The sequence below is a fragment of the Mesoplodon densirostris genome, chromosome 3 (assembly GCF_025265405.1).
Source record: "Mesoplodon densirostris isolate mMesDen1 chromosome 3, mMesDen1 primary haplotype, whole genome shotgun sequence".
Classification (NCBI taxonomy): domain Eukaryota; kingdom Metazoa; phylum Chordata; class Mammalia; order Artiodactyla; family Ziphiidae; genus Mesoplodon; species Mesoplodon densirostris.
Window position 1 is genome coordinate 166,908,169 of NC_082663.1, and position 21,608 is coordinate 166,929,776.

Sequence of the window (21,608 nt, forward strand, 5' to 3'; positions counted from 1 at the left end):
GACTGCTTTCATGCATATCTAGGGAATTCCATCTAGAAGGAACAGCAAGAACAAATAGCATGGGGTAGAGCATGATCGCTGTGTTTGAATTCTGGGAGGCCAGTGTGGTTAGCTCAGACTAAGTCAGGAGGATACTAGCAGGAAAGTGAGGCAGAGATTTAACATGGGAGGAGAGGATTTAGGGAACTATAGGTCATACTGAGAATTTACCTTCTTCTTTGAATGTTATGGTGAACCACTGGAGGGTTTGAGCACAGGAATAAGACAGATTTTTTTTTTTAAACAGGGTCACACTTCATGCTATGTCAAGGATAACTCCCAAGTTTTTAGCTTGAAAAACTGGAAGAAGGAAAATACATCATCCCACTTCATTCGGTGATTGCATCTGTAAAACCTCTGGATCCATCCACTTTTATTCATCTGTACTCTGACTTCAGCCTAACCGCCATCATTTTTTATCTAATTTAAAACAATATCATCATAAATGGTTTTCCATTATCAGGTCTTGCCTCCACTTAGTCAATGTGTTTGGCAGAAATTAGGAGTATCATTGAAACCTATGAAGCCCTGCAGTGGCTTACCTATTGACTTAGAATGTAACTTAACTCCTTATGGCCTGCAAGGTCTTACCCTATTTTGCCACTCTCTCTCTTCGATATCATCCCTCTGGCTTTCTGATACATTCTAGACGTCTTTCCCATGACTGGACCTTCACACACTTGTCCCTCTACCTAGAGGCTGCTTCTCCCTGCAGTCTTTTGAAGTGACAATGTCTTTACTTCCTTTTGATCACAGCTTAAATGGTAGTTTCTCAGAGAGGCTTTTACTGACCATGCTGTGTAAAGTATGTCATTCCCTGTTATTCTGTTATCCACGATTCATTCATTCATTCATAAATTCAACTGATATTTATTAAGTGCCTACACGCCAGTACTGCCTTAAGTGCCATTCTTTTCTTCTCATTACATTTATTCTAATTTATGACTATATTTCATATTTATTCCTGCCTTCCCAACTGGACTGCAGACTCCATAAAAGCAAGAGTCCTATGTGTTCTGTTCACCATTGTTTCATTTCTGATATGTGGCAGGTAAGAATAAATGAATAATGTTATTCAGAATCTGCTGGGTTTTCCTTTAGGCTTCTATTGTACAATTTATTTCCTTAAAATGTTATATCATAGGTAATTAAAAATAGTTCTTTTCTTAATAGCATGTGACTCATTTAAGACAGAAACTTTTTTTTTTGAATCATTATTGTATCTTTCAAAAGGCTTATTAGCTTACTTTTGTAACTATAAAGACTTCCTGAATTGAACTAATGTCTGGGTAGAGTACTGGGGTTTTTCCCGATATCTCAAATGAATGTTTCATAGAAGACTTGACTTTATTCCATTTCAAAAGGGTAGTATAAAATGACAGGTTCTTGGTCAGTCAGTCCAAAAGTTTAACAACAAAGTAAATGCATTTTAAAGTATTTTAAACACTTTAAATCCAATGGCTTCCCATTATAACAGCAAAAAATACCCAACATAGCCTCCAGAATACGTCCGTATGTCCTGCTTTCTCCACCAAACTCATCTTGTAGGATAATTTCCCTCCCTCATCCATAAAAGTTCAGTCACACTGGTCTCTCTCTCTTTTTTTTTTTTGTCTGAAGTATAGTTACTTTACAATGTTGTGTTAGCTTCAACTGTACAGCAAAGTGATTCAGTTATACATATATATTTTTTTCAGATTATTTTCCATTACAGGTTATTACAAGATATTCAGTATAGTTCCCTGTGCTACATGGTAGGTCCTTGTTGTTTATCTATTTTATATATAGTAGTGTTTTTATATGAATCCCAAACTCCTAATTTATCTCTTCCCCACCCTCCACTATCCCCTTGGCAATCACAAGTTCATTTTCTATGTCTGTGAGTCTATTTCTATTTTGTAAATAAGTTCATTTGTATCATTTTTTTTAGATTCCACATTTAAGTGACATCATATGATACTTGTCTTTCTCTATTTCACTTAATATGATCATCTCTAGGTCCATCCATATTGCTGCAAATGGCATGACTTCATTATTTTTTATGGCTGAGTAATACTCCATTGTGTATATGTACCACATCTTCTTTATCCATTCATCTGTCAATGGACACTTAGGTTGATTCCATATCTTAGCTATTGTAAATAGTGCTGCTATGAATGTTGGGGTGCATGTATCTTTGTTTTTTTGTTTTTTTGTTTTTTTTGGCAGTACGCGGGCCTCTCACTGTTGTGGCCTCTCCTGTGGCAGAGCACAGGCTCCGGACGTGCAGGCTCAGCAGCCATGGCTCACGGGCATAGCCACTCCGCGGCATGTGGGATCTTACCGGAACGGGGCATGAACCCGTGTCCCCTGCATCGGCAGGCGGACTCTCAACCACTGCGCCACCAGGGAAGCCCACATGTATCTTTTTGAATTACAAATTTTTCCAGATACATGCCCAGGCGTGGGGTTGCTGGATCGTATGGTAACTCTATTTTTAGTTTTTTAAGGAACCTCCATACTGTTTTCCATAGTGGCTGCATCAATTTTCATTCCCACTGACAGTGTAGGAGGGCTCCTTTTTCTCCAGCATTTATTATTTATAGACATTTTAATGATAGCCATTCTGACTGGTGTTAGGTGATACCTCGTTATAGTTTTGATTTGCATTCCTCTAATAATTTATGCTGGCCTTTTTTAAACCCAAACTACGCTGAGCATACTCCCTCCTCTGGCCTGTGCACTGACCATTCCGCTACCCAGAATGCTCTCCACTCTGATCTCCATAGCAGCACAGGCTTCTCTGCTCCTCCTCTGGGTTCCAATTCAAGCATCACATTTTCACAGAGGTCTCTGCAGAAAGTTCTGTGTAAAGAGTCCTTTCCTCACTCTTCTCCAAAGTACTCTATAAGTGCTCTATTTATCTTTTTCTTCTTAAAAAAAGTACCACTCACTGAAATTAACTTATTTATTTATTTACAAATTCATGGTTGACCTCCCCACTATAGAATGTAAGTTCAGTGTAGCACACATCTTGGTGTGCTACTATCCTACAATAATGCATAATAAATATTTGCAGAATGAATGAATGAATACATAATGAAAATACTCCATTGGCATTTATTATAAACAGTTACACAGCATATAGCTCTTGAACTGCATGTAAGCTAAACTCCACAAGATATAATTAAGAGCAGAAATGGAACAATTTTAAATTCTGACCTGCAAGTCATGTAAGTCCCCTTGTATAGGAATGTTATACAGGAAGAAAGGTTTTTTGAGGTAAAGGATGCTGGACTCTAATATGGATTATTATTCCTAATTTCCAGAATTGGGCTTTTCTCCTCTGTGGGTCTCCAAGAACTAGCATACTTCCTGGCTCATATGAAATCTACAATAGATGCTTGTTGAATTGATCTGAAATTAGAACAGAAACCTACACTAGAACATTTGCTGCTATACACTCCAGCACCAAACTATATTTAAACCATATTTACTTATTTATAAGTATCATTTAAATAGATGAATATAAATTCTTGTTGGCTCATTTCCAGTGATTTACTGAAATGCTCTATTTAAAAATGTCAAGTGGCCATTAGCAGATAAACCTCCCCAAATTTATCTGCCATAATTTTCCTACTTAAATATTGTCATTGCATTATTACATTTTATTGGTTTATTTTTTAAAATCTTTCTGAGATTGTTGAAAGTTTTTAACAGCAATTTGTTCTCAATCTAAGGTGATTAAAACACATGGAACAGAAATGGAAGGCAAATTCTCCATAGACTTACTAAACATCACTATACCTAGCTGCCAGTAGGGACTCCTGGAGAGAGATTGTACTTGAATAAGACTGAAAGGCACAGATACTGACATTTTGCCACTTTAGGCCAGGTTGGGCTAAATTTAGTCCATCTGGACTCTCTGTAGACTTAGAGGGAAGTTGTTTGGCACCTTAGTCAGTCCATCTTGTTTCCTTTACCCCATAACTTATTTCTGCCACCTTCCCTAAGATCAATTTACTTGGCTATAGTACAACTCTATGTCTACTATCTTAAGGCATTACAAATAAAACTAGAAACGTGTGCAGTCATATTTATTTCTATTTCTATTTCATATTTATTTCAATAGCCTTTTCTTTGGTTCTACCCAAATGCATGGTGACCCAAGTGACTGCTAATCTTCTTAGGAAGAGGGATTTAACCACCTGGGTCTATTTAGATCTTTCCATATGTGGCAAATAGAGAAGGATGGAATCCCATATACTTTCACATCTATAATTCAGAACAATCCAATTGGAGCTTTCCTTGGAGAAGCTCATGTCTATAATTGTTAGCTCAAAATACATAGATTAAAATACTTTGAAAAAATTAGTTACATTCCTTTAAAATGAGACAATTGGCAAAGAAGAATCACATGCTGTTTCTGAGGAGTACACATTTTGAAATAGACAGCAATCACATTTCTCTGGCTGCAGTGTCATTTGCAAATTTTAAATATGAACAACAGCATGTTTCTCTCCAAGATCACATACAACTGTATCCTAAGGATGAGCTATACAAATGAACAGCTGATGAAAGCTATGATGGCCTCATATAATGTGATCATCAAACAAGTTCCTTCAATGGGCTAGTCATTGTATTCAATACTTCACATAATCTGTCTCTAATCTCCACACCAACACTTCAAGGGAAATATTATCTGCACTTCACCATGAAGAACCCAGGGCTCACAGTTGGGTGACTAACTTACTCAAGGTCACAGTCTAATGAGGGTCACAGCGAAGATGAATCCAAACTCAGATCTTTCAGACTCTGCATTATATCAAAGCCTCTCTAGCTTGATCTTTCATCAGAACAGTCAGGTGGGCTTGTGGAAACCCAGATCTCTGGGCCTTTTTTTGGAGTTTCTGATTCAGTAGGTCTTGGGTAGGGCCTGATGATTTGCATTTCTCTCAAGTTCACAGGTGATGATATTGCTGGTCCCAGACCACACTTTGAGTAGTGTTGGCCTACATCACGCTTTTGGTTAGAATGTAAGCCCTGGCAGTAAGACCAACCAAATACTGGTTTTACCCCGGAAGTTTTACATATGCTTTTATGAAATTTAAAATATATCAACATACCATTTATCAAGAGCTTTAAAGATGTTACTTCTGGAATTTCCGGCAATTTTAGCTTTCATTATACTCTTCTGAATTGTTTGACTTTTCAAAAATGAACAAATAATTTTTATTACTGGTGAATAAAAATGATTGCACTTAGGAAAAAATAAAACAAAAACCCTCAGAAGTGTGACATTTACAGGGGTCTTAATATCTCAACACCTTTTCTAGAGGGGAGAATATACATATACACACAGACACACATATACACACATATATGCACGACACACATACACACGTATCCTCATGTGCAAACAAGGATACAAACCTAATTTTTCAGCATAACCTAGATTAAGAAGATCTGTGTTCAAATTCTGAACCAGCTGTTTATTCCACTTAGCCATGCACAGTGAGTTTACTGCTTCAAACTGGTTTCTTTATCTGTACATTTAGAAGATTGGGCTAGAATCACACATCTCATAGTTAAAGGACTTTTAAAAGACTATCTAATCTCCAAAGTTCAGTCCAATTCTATACACTGTACTAATGTAAATTCTCCTTTCAGGATTTGAAGGAGACAAGATCAAATATCAGGCACCTTGGGATGTGAGGGTCATTTAGATGAGACCAGAATAAACGGAAGGGTGTTCAACAAGATGGTTAAAGATGCAGGGCCAACTGGTCAAAGTGCCCCTGCTACAGTTTTACATTTTTAAATGATATCATATTACATAATGATAGCACATGACCATTTGTATTTTGCAAATTATGCCAGCTAAAGGAAACACCCTGGTATTTATGCAATGCTTAGTGCATCCATCACCATGGCCTTATGGCCCAAATCAAAGTGATCGGAGCTATTAGGATGATTTCCCTATTTATGTGAATTTTAAAGACTATAGTTTTGGAGTCAGTGGCAGATGACCTCCTAATGGTCTTTAATGTTTCTCTCAACAAATTGTGAAGTACCTTGAAAGACCCGCTGGTTAAGTACAGAAAAGGAAAATTGGAGGTTTAACCATTTCATTCTTCATTCCCCCTTGTTTCTCTTTTGGATAACAGTGTTAGATTTTTTTTTCCACCTTCAAGGAAGAATAAGGAGAGGAAAAAAGGGAGGGGAAAAGGAAATTAAGATTTTTTGAAAACTGGGCTAAAGGTTTGATATGAGCCATGGTATTTGATCTTCATAATGCTACAGAACAAAGAAATACCTTCATTTTGCAAATGAGGAAAAGGTACAGAGAAGTTGCATAACTGAGGTCACACAGTCAGGAAGCAATGAATTGGGATCTGAACTTGATCTATCTGAGTTTGGAGCACAAGTGTTTACACCATGTTTCCCAGAGAGAGAAATGCCGAGAATATCTCTCTATGACGTTGGGGGATGAAAAGGACAGGATAAGACTCACAGTGGGTCCCTTACAGACGTTCTTCGATTCTTAGTTTTTTTAAACAAACGCTTTTTGGCACTTAAATACATGAGCATCATAAACAAGCATTATCAAAGAAAGTCCAGAAGATGAAAAAACCAAGGCAAGAGATTCAAGATCCAGGCAGACAGTAAGGGGAAACAAAGAAAAGTTTGAGCAGGGGAGGATACCTCGAGCTAAGAGACAGAGAAAGCAAAACACAAAGCAGGCGTGGGTAACAGAGCAATTTGGCCATCCCGGCCTTAGCTGCCTCTTTCCCTTCTCCCTTTGCCAACGACCTAATCATTGGCCTGGAGACAAGGGGCAAGCAGTTGGCTGAGGAACCAAAGTCAAGGAAAGTTAGAGCAGACAAATTCCTGGCACAGAAGCTTCTCACTCTAGGAGCAGGTGATAAATCCTGTAAGGCTCATGTCTGCACAAGGGGAAAAATGTCTCCTCTCTGCATAAAATTAACTTCACTGCTTCTAGGTGATCTGTGCCTGTCAGCCTCCAGATAGAAAAAGAGGAAAGCAGGCCCGAGAGGAAGAAGCTTCAACAATGGCACCCACTTCCTTTACCATCTTGGCCTGAACACACACAAAATGCTCTATTTTTTTTTTTCTTTCCCTGCTTTGATACATTATAGGTGAGTTTGCCTCTTACTTTTGGACTAAACTTTCTTCCTTTTGTGAATATGCATCACAGCTAGAACTGTAATATAATCTCAAGAGAAGAGCATCAATTTTTTTAAAATAAAAATCTTTTTAACTGAACTAGGGAGTTCATTTGAAAATGGGAGAATTTATTTCAGGGGCCCTAAAGACTCAGTGTAGGTGCTCTTTATCCTAAGGAAGTGACTTAAACAGAGAATTAGCATTAAGGTGTGTTCCAGATGTGTCTTTGTCATTATAGAAGGAGGTCCCTCTAAAAGTAAAAGGAATACTTGAAAATGAAGGTCTGAATAACACTTTAAAAAAGTTGTTTCTATGTGGCTCAGCCCTGAATGATCTGCTTCTGCATCCAGAAAAAAAGAAGGCCATAATCTGAAATGTGCTTTAAGACAAGATTCATCTGCGTATTTAAGAATCAATCTACGCAGGTCTCTTCCTGAATGAATCCTATTTCCTCTTTTGAGCCCTAACTATAGTATGGTGTGTTGGTTTTTATACTGCCTACGGCAGTTTTAGTGCGTTAATTTTTTTCATACATATTTCATTCCCATTAGACTATAAGCCTATCCATTCAACAAATATTTTATCGAGCATCAACTATGTGCCAGAAGACAAACACTGTAAGATAAACTGAGGACTTACATCTTGTTTGATTTTAATTTTTCTTCATATACCATAAAATGGGAACAATAGTAGTACTTATTTCAGAGGGCTTCTATTTGAATCAAATTAGATTACACAAGCAACCCTTAACCCATGGTCTGAAGTGTCATGAGTGTTCAACACATATTATCTATTATTATTGCTAGCACAGTGCCTGGCATACACCAAAGGTTTAATAAGTATTTGCAGAACAAATGGTCATATAGTGCTTAACACGGCAGTGGCCACGCATCATTATATACAATTGGTTTTATCCTCGGTACTAACTGGTCCCATGGTTCCAGTCATTTAATAGGTTTTGGGAAAGTTTGCATATAGGAAGTTGACACTGAAGTCTCTCTATTTTCAAAGACTTAAAAAGTCCAGTTAGTTTTTAGGTTGGAATAAATGAGTGCTATTTGTGACAGCAGAAATCACACTAGACTGGAGAAAACCCAGTATGCAAATGAAAACAGGGTCGTTTCTTCCAAATAGATGCATGACATTAAAAAAGTCACTTTCTAGTGTTCCCTGAACATTTCTTTCTCAATTGTAAAATGAGGAGGATTAGACTAAGACTCGATGTTTCCTTCTAGCAGTAACTGTTTGTGATTCTAAATAATTTTCACAGTAAGGTTCTGAAAGGTCTTTACAAAAATGCAGATGGATAAGTTATGCCTGCTTTTGATTTTTCCTCCATGACTTTCCTAGGTTGTGTGGACAAATATAATTAACATAACAATGATCATTGCTAACACTGTCTGAGGACTTCGAAATGCCAAGTAATGTGTGTTTAAGTGTCTTTACATGGATTTTCTCATTTAACATCCACAAGCCAAAATAAAGTATTATTAATATCTCCAGAAAAACAAAAACAAACTCAAACTTACAGAAGGTTACTAACTTGCCTCTGGTCATAGAGCTAAAAAGCAGAATTAGGACATCTGACCTCACTATATTCTACAACAGTGAAACAAATCAAGCGGCCTGCCCCCATTAAAATATGCTTGGTCTTGAATTCCTTTCACTGATGGGTCCTTAGTCATCCTAAGTTGGCCCACTGTAAACAGACTGACAGATATTTTAAAATCTCTAACCGCACATGGTTGTGGTGTGTTTGTATCTGTGGTTGTGCATGTGAGTCCCACATACATGGCTGCAGTGTGGGCGTGGACATTCTAATTCCCCATATGAGAAAGCCTCAGTTGACAAGTTGCCTTTGCAAGACATAAGTAATCTCTCTACTGAGAAAATATTATCTTACACATCCTCCCCATTGCTCCCCTGTCCCTCAACTTAATAGAAGACAGCCCTAAGCTGATACTCTCAAAGATGTAATTCTAAAAATTAAAAAAAATTATTTTCTAAATAAGTCTCACATGTATAGATCCCACTTGTTGGATTAGGGTCACCAAGCCGTTGGTAAGTTTGGGGATACCCAGAAGAATATGGGATATTGCAAATGCTCAAGGAAGCTAATTCTCTCAACCAGCCAGGGAGGCTGTGTGGGGAAAGAAGGTGAATGTTCCTTGAAACGAGAAGCCTCTAAACGTGATTTGTAAATGGCGATGATTCCTTCTGACTCAGCTGCCTCTGGAGAAGTCGTTAGGCCCTATTCTTAACAGTGCTTCAGCAGAGCCCTTAAACTCAATTACAGCCCTGTATTTACTCTGACTCTATTATCTGATATTTACAGATGAAAAGAAGATGGCTTAATCACTGAGGTGGTTTTAATGTGCACTTATCTCACTTTATTCATGCTACGGGGGGAAAACAACATGCATTTGTAATTTTAATTTTTTAAAAAAGGAAAAAGAATGAAGGATTTCATCTAATCTTCAACTTCCTACCACACATTAAGTGAATCCAAGTTATGGCAGCCCCCTAATCTATGTAGTGCAGCCTTTTTTCATTTCTCTAACATGGAACATGTGGAAAAGACTCCTCCATTCTGAAATGGTTAATTTCAAACTTTCCCAAGGTACTCTCCTCTGAGCCCCATTACCAACACAGGATTGTCACTGCAACACAGCTTTACTGACACGTTGGTGTTAAAAGGCAGCGACAGGAGTGAACCGAAGCCACTTCTATGTTCTGTAGAACTACTCTGACAATCCAAAGGAACGCGCCATCTGCATTCTGTGTTGCTACAACCACTGAGCTGTGGGTTTGCAATTTCAGAATTCAGAATGTCATGCCTGGCTCCACTTTGGGGAGCTCCCACAGCTGCTACTTTTGCTTCCCTGCCTTCGGAATTCTGATGCTGCAGTTAATATATGAAGACATCCTTGTGTAGTGATGGAGACATGGCAGTAAGGCATACTAGAGCACCATGTATTTTTACGTATTTATTAATTCAAGCTGTGTGGCCTTCCCCCACCCCTTTCCCTCAGCAACGTATCAACCCGAGCCCTCAGACACTCACACCCACACAATGATCTCAGCAGGCGAGGAGGAGAGGCAAAAGCAAGTGCACTTTCGGAAAAGTACAGGAAACCAACACTGAAATGGCCATTACTGGGCATTTCAATTTTACCTGTGGTTTCAGCTTCTGCTCCAAGTACACGCAATGAATGTGGCCTGATTACCTTAATTCAGTGATATTGGCAATAATCACAATGACAGGCAGTGCCTAAGAGATTGTCCTTGACAGAAGAGTCACGAAAATGGAGATATGGAACATGTCCGTTGAGTACAACACACAAAAGGAATAACAGGCAGATGCTCGGGGACCCATTTCCTGGGAGATGGGGAGATGGTAAAAGAGTTGAATTCACTTTGTGATTAACAGTAGGGTTGATGAGTTGATCTTTTACTGGTCTCTTCTAGCATTCTTACTCTCAATTCCATGGGAGGATCAAAGGAGAGCTGAGATATAGAACCACCACAGAGACAGTTTAGTGATTTGACTTCGTATGTACAAGAGAAAGTTTTAAAAAATGAATAAGAGTTAAATACAATCATAAAGTCAATTGATTTTAAGGACAAAATACCAAAGGCCATTTCTTGAATAGAATCATAAGCCAACTGAAAGGAGCCTTTCTAGTTGCAGTACAGACTGCTGAGAGGAAGCAGATTTTGCGCCTTAGATAACCATGGCCATTTTAAGTTAGGGAAGTCTGCTGGGTTAGGGGAATTATAGGTGAGATGGAAGTCAAAGGTTAAGGATACTACAAGTCCTAGATATGACGGAAAAAACAGGCTAAAGAGTAACGAATGAATGATGAGAAGACGACTGAGACATAAGAAGACATTGGTAACAGGGAGGGAGTGCAGAGAAAGGCTGGAGCCCCACCAGACTGTGCTCTTTGCGTGCAGAGCTCTCAGAAAAGCAGCATTAGCCACAAGAAAGCATAACTCTTTACAGGATGCTCTAACTCTGGCCTACACAGTATGAACACCAGAACCTGAGCTGCAATTACCAATTGAAATTCACTTATTCCAGGCTCCTCTCCATTGCAGTATCTCAAGAAACCCTTAAAAGGCTTTTAAAAGATTTGAAAATATTAGTTGAGATGAACTGATTCTACTCACCAGGATACCCCCTGCAGAGTTTACTCAAGTTAACCTAAACAATACACTCACAGAAGCATGTATGTGTGTAGATATGTGCCTTTATGTGGATATATGCTTGTAGCTATGTGTATTCGTGGATCCATCACATGAATATGTGGATATGTGTGTATATCCCTGCCTAACTGATGATAATATACAGTGAGCTTCTGGACTCTACCTTCAATCCTTCCTCAGAAAGCAATGAAGACACACTTAGACAGATGCAGACAGGATCCAATGTTATCTTCTATTTCACTGGTTGCCTTCTTTTTTTTTTTTTTTTGCGGTACGCAGGCCTCTCACTATTGTGGCTTCTCTCGTTGCAGAGCACAGGCTCAGGACGCGCAGGCTCAGCGGCCATGGCTCACGGGCCCAGCCGCTCTGCGGCATGTGGGATCCTCCCGGACCGGGGCACGAACCTGCGTCCCCTGCATCAGCAGGCGGACTCTCAACCACTGCGCCACCAGGGAAGCCCTGGTTGCCTTCTGTCACCATCATTTGCTGCATGGTCCCAATACTGCATCTCCTTGTTTACAACTCTATCCTGGAATAGTCATTTATTTGTATCAGGTTTGATGTATCAACTAGAGTTTGGGCAACTTGTCTTCTGTGATATTCCACAATTCATTCATTCATTCATTCATTCACTCAGCAAGTATTTATGAAGCACTCATTACGTGGCAGGTATTGTTCTATCAAGCCCTAAGAATACAGTAGTGAGCAAAAGACACACACACACACACACACACACACACACACACACACACACACACACACACAAGTCTGTGCCCTTATGGAGCTTACCTTCTTGGGGTATACAGACAAATACATTAATCAGCAAATGTCAGATTAGGAGGCATGAGGTAGGATAGAGGGGAATAGGGAGGGGCAAGCAGGGTGTGCAGAGCTCTTAGATTTTACAGAGAGTAGGTAGGAACGTGCCACCTCCTCTATGTGCTGTTTATTAGCGCTCTCTCTCCTCCTCTGTTTCTTCCTCTTCTTTGTTTTAGAATAGGAGGGATTTTATAGCTCCTGAAATACTAATTAGGAAGCGTCCATTTTCAAGTTTAATCCCACTTAAAAAACTCATCCTCGTTACGCCTGTTATTGACTTTATAACACTTTTCTAAACACTTGCTGTCTTGCTATATTAAATATTATTATTCCTAGCAACAGATGCCTACCTTTGTTTGAACTTAATCTCAATTCCATGAATATCTCAAAAACCTACTAATGGAAAATTATGGCGTCATACGCAGGCCACCTTACATATTACCACTTGTCAAAGAATAAAACTTAGAAAGCCAAATTAATAGAGAAAAATGGTCATGTTATCTAATTACCAGTGAAATTCTTGGGGCAGATTGGTTAAAAATAAGTTAACAACCATATGGTACCATCTTACCTATTAATTTTGCAAAAATTATAAAATAATGATGCCATCTAACGCTGTTCAGTCTGTAGCTGAAGTACAACCATAGTTAAATTACTGGTGGTAGTGTAAAATGATGAAAGTCATTGGATGTTTCAAGAGTCACAAGAGTCCATCCTCTATCACCCATTAATCCTATTTCTAGAAACTTACTGTAAGTAAATACAAAATTATTTATTGAAACATGAAGTGACCTAATAACTTAACATGCAGGGAATGGTTAAGCAAAATTTAGTGCCTCAATCCTATATGTGGCATTCAGTGATTAAAAAGGAAATCACTGAAGATAAGTAAGACTGAAGTATAACTGAAAAAAAGCATGTAAAAATGTGACTATTCTATGTAAAAATGCATTCTGTTCTATCAACTATTCTGTGTATCCAGAAGGATGAGTATCAAAAGGAAAAATGAAAGTCAATGATTTGTTAGGAGTGGGTGATATAAAAATGTATATATTACTAACATATATTAATACTATACATATAATATGCATATACTAATGTATTTTATATATTAGATAATTATTACTCTAATATTATTTCTACAACTTAAAAAATAATTTTAATGTTTGAGGCAAGCAAATTATTGAACAAGTCTGTGAAACTGTATTAGATAGTGATGTCCCACTTTTTTGTTAACTGTGTCATGTCACCTTTAAGATGATATCCATCTCATCTTATGTAAAGATTCTGGGGCTCCCAACTATATTAAATCACATATTAAACATATTTTCTCATTTCTCCAAATTCAAGATTCTAATTCTCTTTAATGCACTATTTTAATTGGAATGCTGCTAAATCTGTTGACAGTCTTACAACCATTTTAACAGCCTTTTAATTTGTCGTCTAGAAAATTATAACTCTTCATTAACTTTGGGAGACGCAGCATTGCAGTTGTGATAGATCATTCCTCATTTTATTAACAATCTACTTAATGAAATTCAGGCTTCAAGCAGATGATGGTGATAATGTAAGCACTTGCCCTGGATTTTTTTTTTTCCTTAACAAAATTAAGAATTTACTGATAAGCATACTAGGAGAACAAACATTCAATTCCTCAGGAGTGTGAGAAGTAAAAACGTAAGGAAAGATATTTTTGACTCCTCCTGTATATAATTAATATCCATAAGAATTTTTCCAAAATGCCCAATCCCTTTATAACACCATTTGCCACTGTAAGGCAGTACTGGGAGGCTATGTCAGTCATTCAATATTTATAAACAGAATCCACTTGGATCAAAGAAGAGGAATGTCATAATCTGGTAGAGGATCTTGGTGAGCATGAAAATGACATTCAGGGCAGGAAGTAGGTGGAGGATAAAGGAAACTCTTTTTGCAGGGGGGAATCTGGAGGTTCTTCACTCCAAATGGCACTCACCTGTATTTGTATATTTAAATATAGTTGCGGTCTTGGTCATCGGATCTCTCACACTGTGCTATTAATAATTAATTGTGAAAGTAATTATGACTAGATATACTGATCTGAGAGGGGTCTTAAGGATCATTCATGTTTCTTGGCCTCAGTTTAGGGAAGAAAACTGAGACTTAAAGAGGGTAACTATGCCACGGAGCGGCTGGGCCCGTGAGCCATGGCCGCTGGGCCTGCGCGTCCAGAGCCTGTGCTCCACAACGGGAGAGGCTACAGCACTGAGAGGCCCGCGTACCACACACACACACAAAAAAGAGGGTAACTGACTTGCCAAGGAAATGAAAGTAAATTAGTGTCAGGGTTTGGGTAAGGGTCGAGGCTTCCTGAGAACAGTGTGGTCCTCTTGCCAGGGTCCCATCTGGCAGCACATGTGCTGGCTGCACAGTGTCTGAGCCCTTATACTGCATCACCTTGGTAGTTCCCCACAAAACTACAGAGATGGCTATGAAAGATAGCTTCAGCGGGAAAAAGCATCTTCTCACAAGGTTTTTTTTTTTTTTTTTTTCCTTTTGTTCAGGTTTATATAGCAACTGTTGTAACACACTGAGATTAATTTTCACATAAGACCTATTTTTCCCTTGGGAATCAGACATCATTTCATTTTTCGTTCCTTTCTCATATCATGACACTGTCCTCCCTAGGGATGATTTGTTGTATAGGTGGAAAGCTTCCCACAGACACATACAAAATGAGACAGAAAAATCCAGCAATCCCTGCCTTTGTCTCTTGACTCCATCTTTTCTGTTCTGGCATTTGTGCATTTTGGACCAGGATGCAGGAGTTCCTTTAGAGATAAACTCTAAGCAATATTTTATAGTTAGGGCAAATGGAAACTAACAGTAGATCAGATTACTATACAACCTACAGAATTTATCATTAACCGTTCTAATGACCATCTGATTAAAATACATCACAACCAAACCCAATCAAATCACCGAACTCTATGTACAAACTCTTTAAATAATATAACACACATTTAATAAATATGATTTTTATGTATGTTCATGAACATAGATATATAAATACATATTTTAATGTGTTTAATACATGTAGTATGTTTTATGTGATTTATCTAGCATATATTTAGTATGTGTATGTTTATACACATATGTATATAACTATATATGTGTATGGTCAAGTGAAATTAAAAGTATATCCTACAACTATATGTTACAATCCAAAATTTCATAGGAGTTAGCAATTAGGATGCCATTACAAAAATCCTGAGGTTTGAGGGGTAGTCATTTGACCTCACGGACCCCCTCCTTAACTGGGCTCTAGAGAACTATGACATAGGATCCCTATACTCATACAAATTAAAATTGGTTTAGCAAAGTATCATTACAACAAAATGATACATTATAAAATATGACATTGGGATACGATTTGTAAGTTGAATTTTAATTTTGTTTTAAAAAGTACCTAAATGTTTAAACCTACAGTGAAGTCTAGCCTACTTGTTCTTTTTTCCTTCTACATTAGCATAATTTAAAATACAAGTTTTTCAGAGGAAATTAGTGACATGCACAGAGATTTATGTAGAATGATGTTCACTGAAGCACTGTAATAAAAAATGCATGAACGCTAAAATTCCACTGGAAGAAAAAGATTAAATGAGAAGCATAGTGTGGGTATATCCATAGGACAATGCCACATGGCTAGCTGTTAAGGAAAACTTATTTCAGAAGAATATTTTAAGAAAAAGAAAACATTCATGACATAATAAATAAAAAGAGTAGGGTACTACATAGTACATATAATTCCAAGTTTGAAAACACATTACACAAATACATAAACAGCTAAAAGGCTAGAAAATAAATATTCTAAAATGATAATAGCTATTACTGTTGGGAGGTAAAATAATAGGTTGTTATAATTTACTTCTTTATATATTTATTTACAAATTCTCTACAATGGATGTGAATTTCTTTCATACAGGAAAAACAAAAATCCAGTGCTAGTCATCTGAAAGATTCTTAAAGACTGATCCCCTAAATTATGCAAAGCTCCATGTAGCAGCCTGTGCCCTCCCCACCTTGTCACTGCAGCTTGGGTATGCATGCAGTCCTGTGCAAATGTCCAGGATCTCTCAAACACTGGGCCAAGCCAAGCACTAATGAACACACTGTTTTCCAAAAATGAACAGCAAAAGGAAGGAAGACGCTGAATTCTGAGCACTGTATGCTACATATTGATTGTAATTATTAATAACAATCTGATTAAAAGGATATTTAATAAAATAAAAATAAATGGGATTGAAACTAAGTCCCTAGCTGTCTAAAGTTCATTTGGGTGCCAGCTTAACAATTATTCGCATTTAGTATAAACTAATTTACTGTTATTATCATTTTTATTAATGTCATCAATTTCTCTGATTTACTTTCACACATTCAAGGGGAATCAACATCACTAATTTTCCAGCCTATAATGTGTATGTAATAACCAAGCCTGGTGTACATCTCTCATGTGAAATTAATTCTTTCTTATTTGAGTTGTTTTGGATTCAGTCCTGATCAAACGAAATTCAAAATGCTATTTATTTTTCTCTTCTAAAACACAAAACCTCCTACTCAGAGGTCGCCAAAACTGCATCAAATGAGAGGCTAATTAATGTGTTTATTAACTTTGCTCTGAAATAAACACATATTTTCAAGAGTGAAAAGTCTTCTTTTTCTTTTTCTTTTTTTAAACAAGTGCCAGGTGATAGCATCCATTAAATACAAACACTGCATACTCAGAGGAGAACTTTCTACAAATATTTTTAAAGGCTCCTTTTGGCTCTGAATAAAGCAATATACTGGAACTGCCACAGGAGCATGAGTCGGGCTGTGAGAAGCCATAATCGGAATACGCTAAGAAAATGTAAGCAAAAAATTGCAAATAAAACTGCTTATATTCATGTAACTTGTTTGGCGACAGCCGTATAGCATAAGGAAAGCTGCTATAACTCATAACAGCATCTTGTAATAAAACAGCTCTATGCATCCCTCTCAAACTGTTCAGTGCTCAAATCTCATCAGATGGCTGAGTAAGCATTACACTTTGGGACAGTAAATCTGTTTCCAATATGGTGTACATTCACAGATAGGCGCTTTAGTATTCATCCTAAGACACTTCCAGCTAAGTACTTATAAAGAAAGGGTAATCATATATTTAAATATCGGGATGCTATTTTCTCTGTCTATTTTAGTAATCTAGTTCACACTAGAGCAAACTTAAATGGATCTCAGGAAACCTTCAGCAAACTCAACCTTGACTCGCACTGCAAAATCTCAACCATCTCCAAGAAGCCTTCCCTTCTGCTCCTGCAATACTCTGTGCTTCTGTGGGCCGGGGTAGTTTCTGTCTGATATTAGCATTATAGAGCCCTTTTACCTCTCTGGCATGGACTTGGGAATTTCCTGAGAGCGTGGACTATACCTTTTTCAGGTCTGTATCCCCAGCTCCCAAACAAAACTAGTGACAAAGGCAGCCATAGGTACGTGTTTGTTGACTGAGTGATCTCCTATGGTTTAAAGTAACTAGCCTGGATTTGAGGTTTCGAATCCTTTTCACAGCCCTAAGGTTTGAATGGGGGTGAAAATAAAGCAAACGGTGGATGAGGTTTTCAAGCTGTTTACAGACATTCATTTTTCTGAGGGATCCATCCCTAGTTTGAGCTTTGGAAAAGATTCCTTTTATTCTGGTACCAACCCACTGGGATCAGAGAGAAGGGAGAACAGCGGTCTTTGTTCCTCCCGTTTTTCTTTGCAGCACTACATCCACGGCAATCCTACCTGCCTCAGCATAGGGACACAAAGTAGGAAAATTATTAGGGGTGACAGAAACATTCTCTTAGAAAAGTGATTTTTTAAATTTCAAAGCACCCCATTACAGATGAAGATTTTAGCTGCTACAGAATTAGATAGTTTAGAACTCTAGGCAACTCTAAAAGTCACATTTACTACGTGGCTGGTTCGTTTTAGATGAGTTTGAGCTCTGACTGAGCAGGAATGCCCAACTCCCTGCCGCCACCCTCACCTCTGCAATCGGTTCCCTTGGTTTGTCTTTCAAGGGCTACTTTTGCATGTAGGTGTCCAGGTCCATGACTAGAGACTAATGGAAATCGCTGAAGGCTGCGGTCCTAACCCATGCCGTGGCAGCACTGTCTTGTAGAGAAGAGTACAGGCAGAGTCTGATGGTATATTTACATGGGAGACTTGGTGAGATTTGGGCCACAAGAAATGCTACCTCTCCACTACATGATAAGCGGAATTCAGAGTTGGGAAGTTGGCCCTGTTTATGGGTGGACACAGAATGGCGCTGGTGGGCAGTGAGGCTAGAGGAAAACACAGCACTCTCTGGCACCCGAAAGATCCAACAGCTCTGGGGGTTCCCGGGCTCAGCCTTCTGGGCTGGGACAGATTTTCCCACAGGAGGTCTGTGTCAACAGGTGAATGCGTTCGGGCTTATGGGGATTCGCAAATAGAACTGTAGCATTTCCAAAGTCATTTGTCGCTAGGCTTTTCACTCACAGTAACAATCTGGTGGTAACGAACACTGTTTACAAAGTATTTCACCATTAACGAAGATTACCCCCCAAATAACACTTTGGAGTAGGGACTAAGACACCAATTGTACAGAGGAACACACTTCGCCCCAGAGAGAGACCTAAGACTCGTCCAGCATCACGTGGCTCCCCGAGGTCTGCCTTGGGCATGGAGCCACATCTTTCTGCTTCAAATTCTGGGTCCTTTTACTGATTTCAAGGAGTTCAGAATATCTGAGTTGCTGGAAAATCTGTGCAGAGAGGAACAAGTGAGGAGAGAGGCAGGAGGTGGAGAGACAGGCACTGGGGTTTCTTGGCAGGCTGGAACTCTGACTTGCTCTGATCCAGCCTCTCCATTCACACAGGAAACAGCGGGAGAGAGACGGGAGATGAAGACTGTGAGGTAAGGATGGGTGAGAACACAGCAAGGAGCTGGCGGCTACAGCAGGCAAAGAATGGCTCAGCTCATCACTTAACAGGAATGAGGAGGTGCAAAGGGTCTCCTTTGGTTCGGGGAATGGAAAGGCGCTAGCCAAAAAAGATAGCAAGGAGGAGAGCTAAGGACCACCACGCTCTGGGGTTACAATGATAATACTTGCATGGATACTGCAGAGCAAAGGGAATAATTTCCAGCCCATGCTTCCTACTTTTCTTTAACCTTGTTAAAATATAGACAGAGTCTTTACTTCATGTAGAATGTAAAACTCATAAGTATAATGTAAAACTCTGCTCAATGAATCTAGGGAAAGGAACCATGAACTTGACCAGCTGATGACAGAGTGGGATGAACATTGAACTAGGAGGTGGGAACTAGGGGTTCAGCTCTAAACTTAGAGGCTTGTTGGCCACCACAGAAGCCCCAGAGTCTCAGTTTCCTTATCTGTCAAATGAGTGGTTTGAAACAGATGGTCCCTAAGGGTCTGTCTGGTTCTGATATTCTCTGGCCGTGGCACTTTTGAGCGCTTCCATGCCCTCATCGTCCATGCCTTCCAGAGAAATAGCATCTGTCACATCAGTGACACAGCATTTGTATCCCTCCCTTTATTTTTCTCCTGCTAAGGTGTTTTAATCCTGACAGTATAATAGAATAAATCACAGCCATCAGAGATGGGAGTGACACTGGCCACACACATTAGAGATAAACAGTCAAAAATCACTCACCCGTGCCTTCCCCTTGGCCCAAAGCCTCTGCTGTCTGACAACACTAAGCCTGAACTATGATTTCCATCTGGCTGCGCAGATCTGAGCACCAAAATAACCCTCTGCATTGTCTTAATAGCTGTAATGATACTCTGTTTCTCAGCAGCCTGGCTGTTCAGGCCATCTCAACATTTGGATTTGATTTCTTCCCTCCAGCAAGTGTAGAGGGAAGTATGGTTGTTATGTAGTCAATCAACAAACATCTTCTAGCCCCTACAAACAGCAGGCACTCAAATCAGATTGCTTAAGTTCAGTTCTCTTCCATTCCTTACATACAAGGGGCCTGTCCTTAGTAGGGTAACTAAACCCTCTAAACCTTGGTGGTCCTTAAAAGCAGTGATGAGTTTCATGTACAAATCTCATAGGTTATGATGAGACAGTAACTGTTCAGTAAATTTAAGCTACTAACATTATTGTTACAATTCTTTTGTCTCTGTCTTAGACAAAAGGAGAGTACTATGGTGATACAGAATTGGGGAAATGGATGATGGTGACAGAAAATTCCCAAAAGACAGAGTTTGCAGAATAATTGGTTGGCCTGGGGGCTAAGTCAGTCATGCAAATGGCAAATTTTCAAGCTGAGCTCTTAGCCACTTCTTTGTTTTGTTTCCTCAACACTTGGCTTAGCTGGTATTTCTGCAACTCTCCATGAAAGTTACCTGTGAACAAGAAGCTGTGATAGTCCACACAACCAGGATGGGTATGTTTTTGTATGACAGAGGATTTTCTGGTCTTTAAAAGAAAAAAAAAAAACAAACAAACAACTATGATATACCAGAATTTTAAATCAGCTCTGAAAAGCCAAGGACTCATTGTCCACTAAGGGTGACTGCGGAGCAGGAACTCAGTGCTCACTGTGTGTACAGGGCAGGGGAGTACAGGCTAGCGGAGGGCACCTGGTTTGAGATAAGGAACAAAAGGGTTGGACCCACTGTTCTGATCCAGAAAGTAAGACTTAGGGATAAGGGCCAAGATCTAATTGAAATGTGCTCTACGAAATGTCCATTGCTCATATCCAAAACTTAGCAAATCGAGTACAAGGGGTCAGTTTACCACCTTCATGTATGACTTGGACTCAGAGACTCCAAACTGCCATCGGACACACCTGAACCCCATGCAGGACTCTGGCAACCCTGGATGGCTTTTACCTAGTCTCCCTGCTGCCTCTCTAACTCCCTCAGGATCTGTTTCCCACAGAGAAGCCAGGGACTTCTCTACAAGGTAAATGGCATTATACTGCTCTCCAGCGGAAAATCCTCCAGTGAATTCCCACTGTCCACTTAGCTTTAATTATCTATGATCTCTGTACCTGCTTTTTCATTTTTAAAATTGGGGAGATACTGAATGGATACATGTATGGTGCATGAAAGAATTCCTGGTACTTCATAACTACTTAACCAGAAAGTATTATAATTAAAAAAACAAGACACAACAAAACTCTATGAAAGAAGGTGGCTTCTGTTCATTTCATTCCTGACCCAGTCCCTTTATAAAATGTGCTGAATCCCGTACATAGAATGCTGAATTCTTCTAATTCTGTTAAAGACTGAAAGCAAGTAGCTTACGGTATTAAGCTACTGCATAATTTAACGTTCTTCGACTAGCCATTCTCCTGAGATG

The 21,608-nt window shown here is 38.9% G+C and overlaps 1 protein-coding gene across 2 annotated transcripts in view; it reads right to left on the minus strand.

Annotated features, from left to right (window-relative positions):
• Positions 1-21,608, minus strand: part of TENM2 (teneurin transmembrane protein 2) — a 1,009,203-nt gene that overhangs the window by 972,837 nt on the left and 14,758 nt on the right. The gene's annotated exons all lie outside the window — the stretch shown is intronic.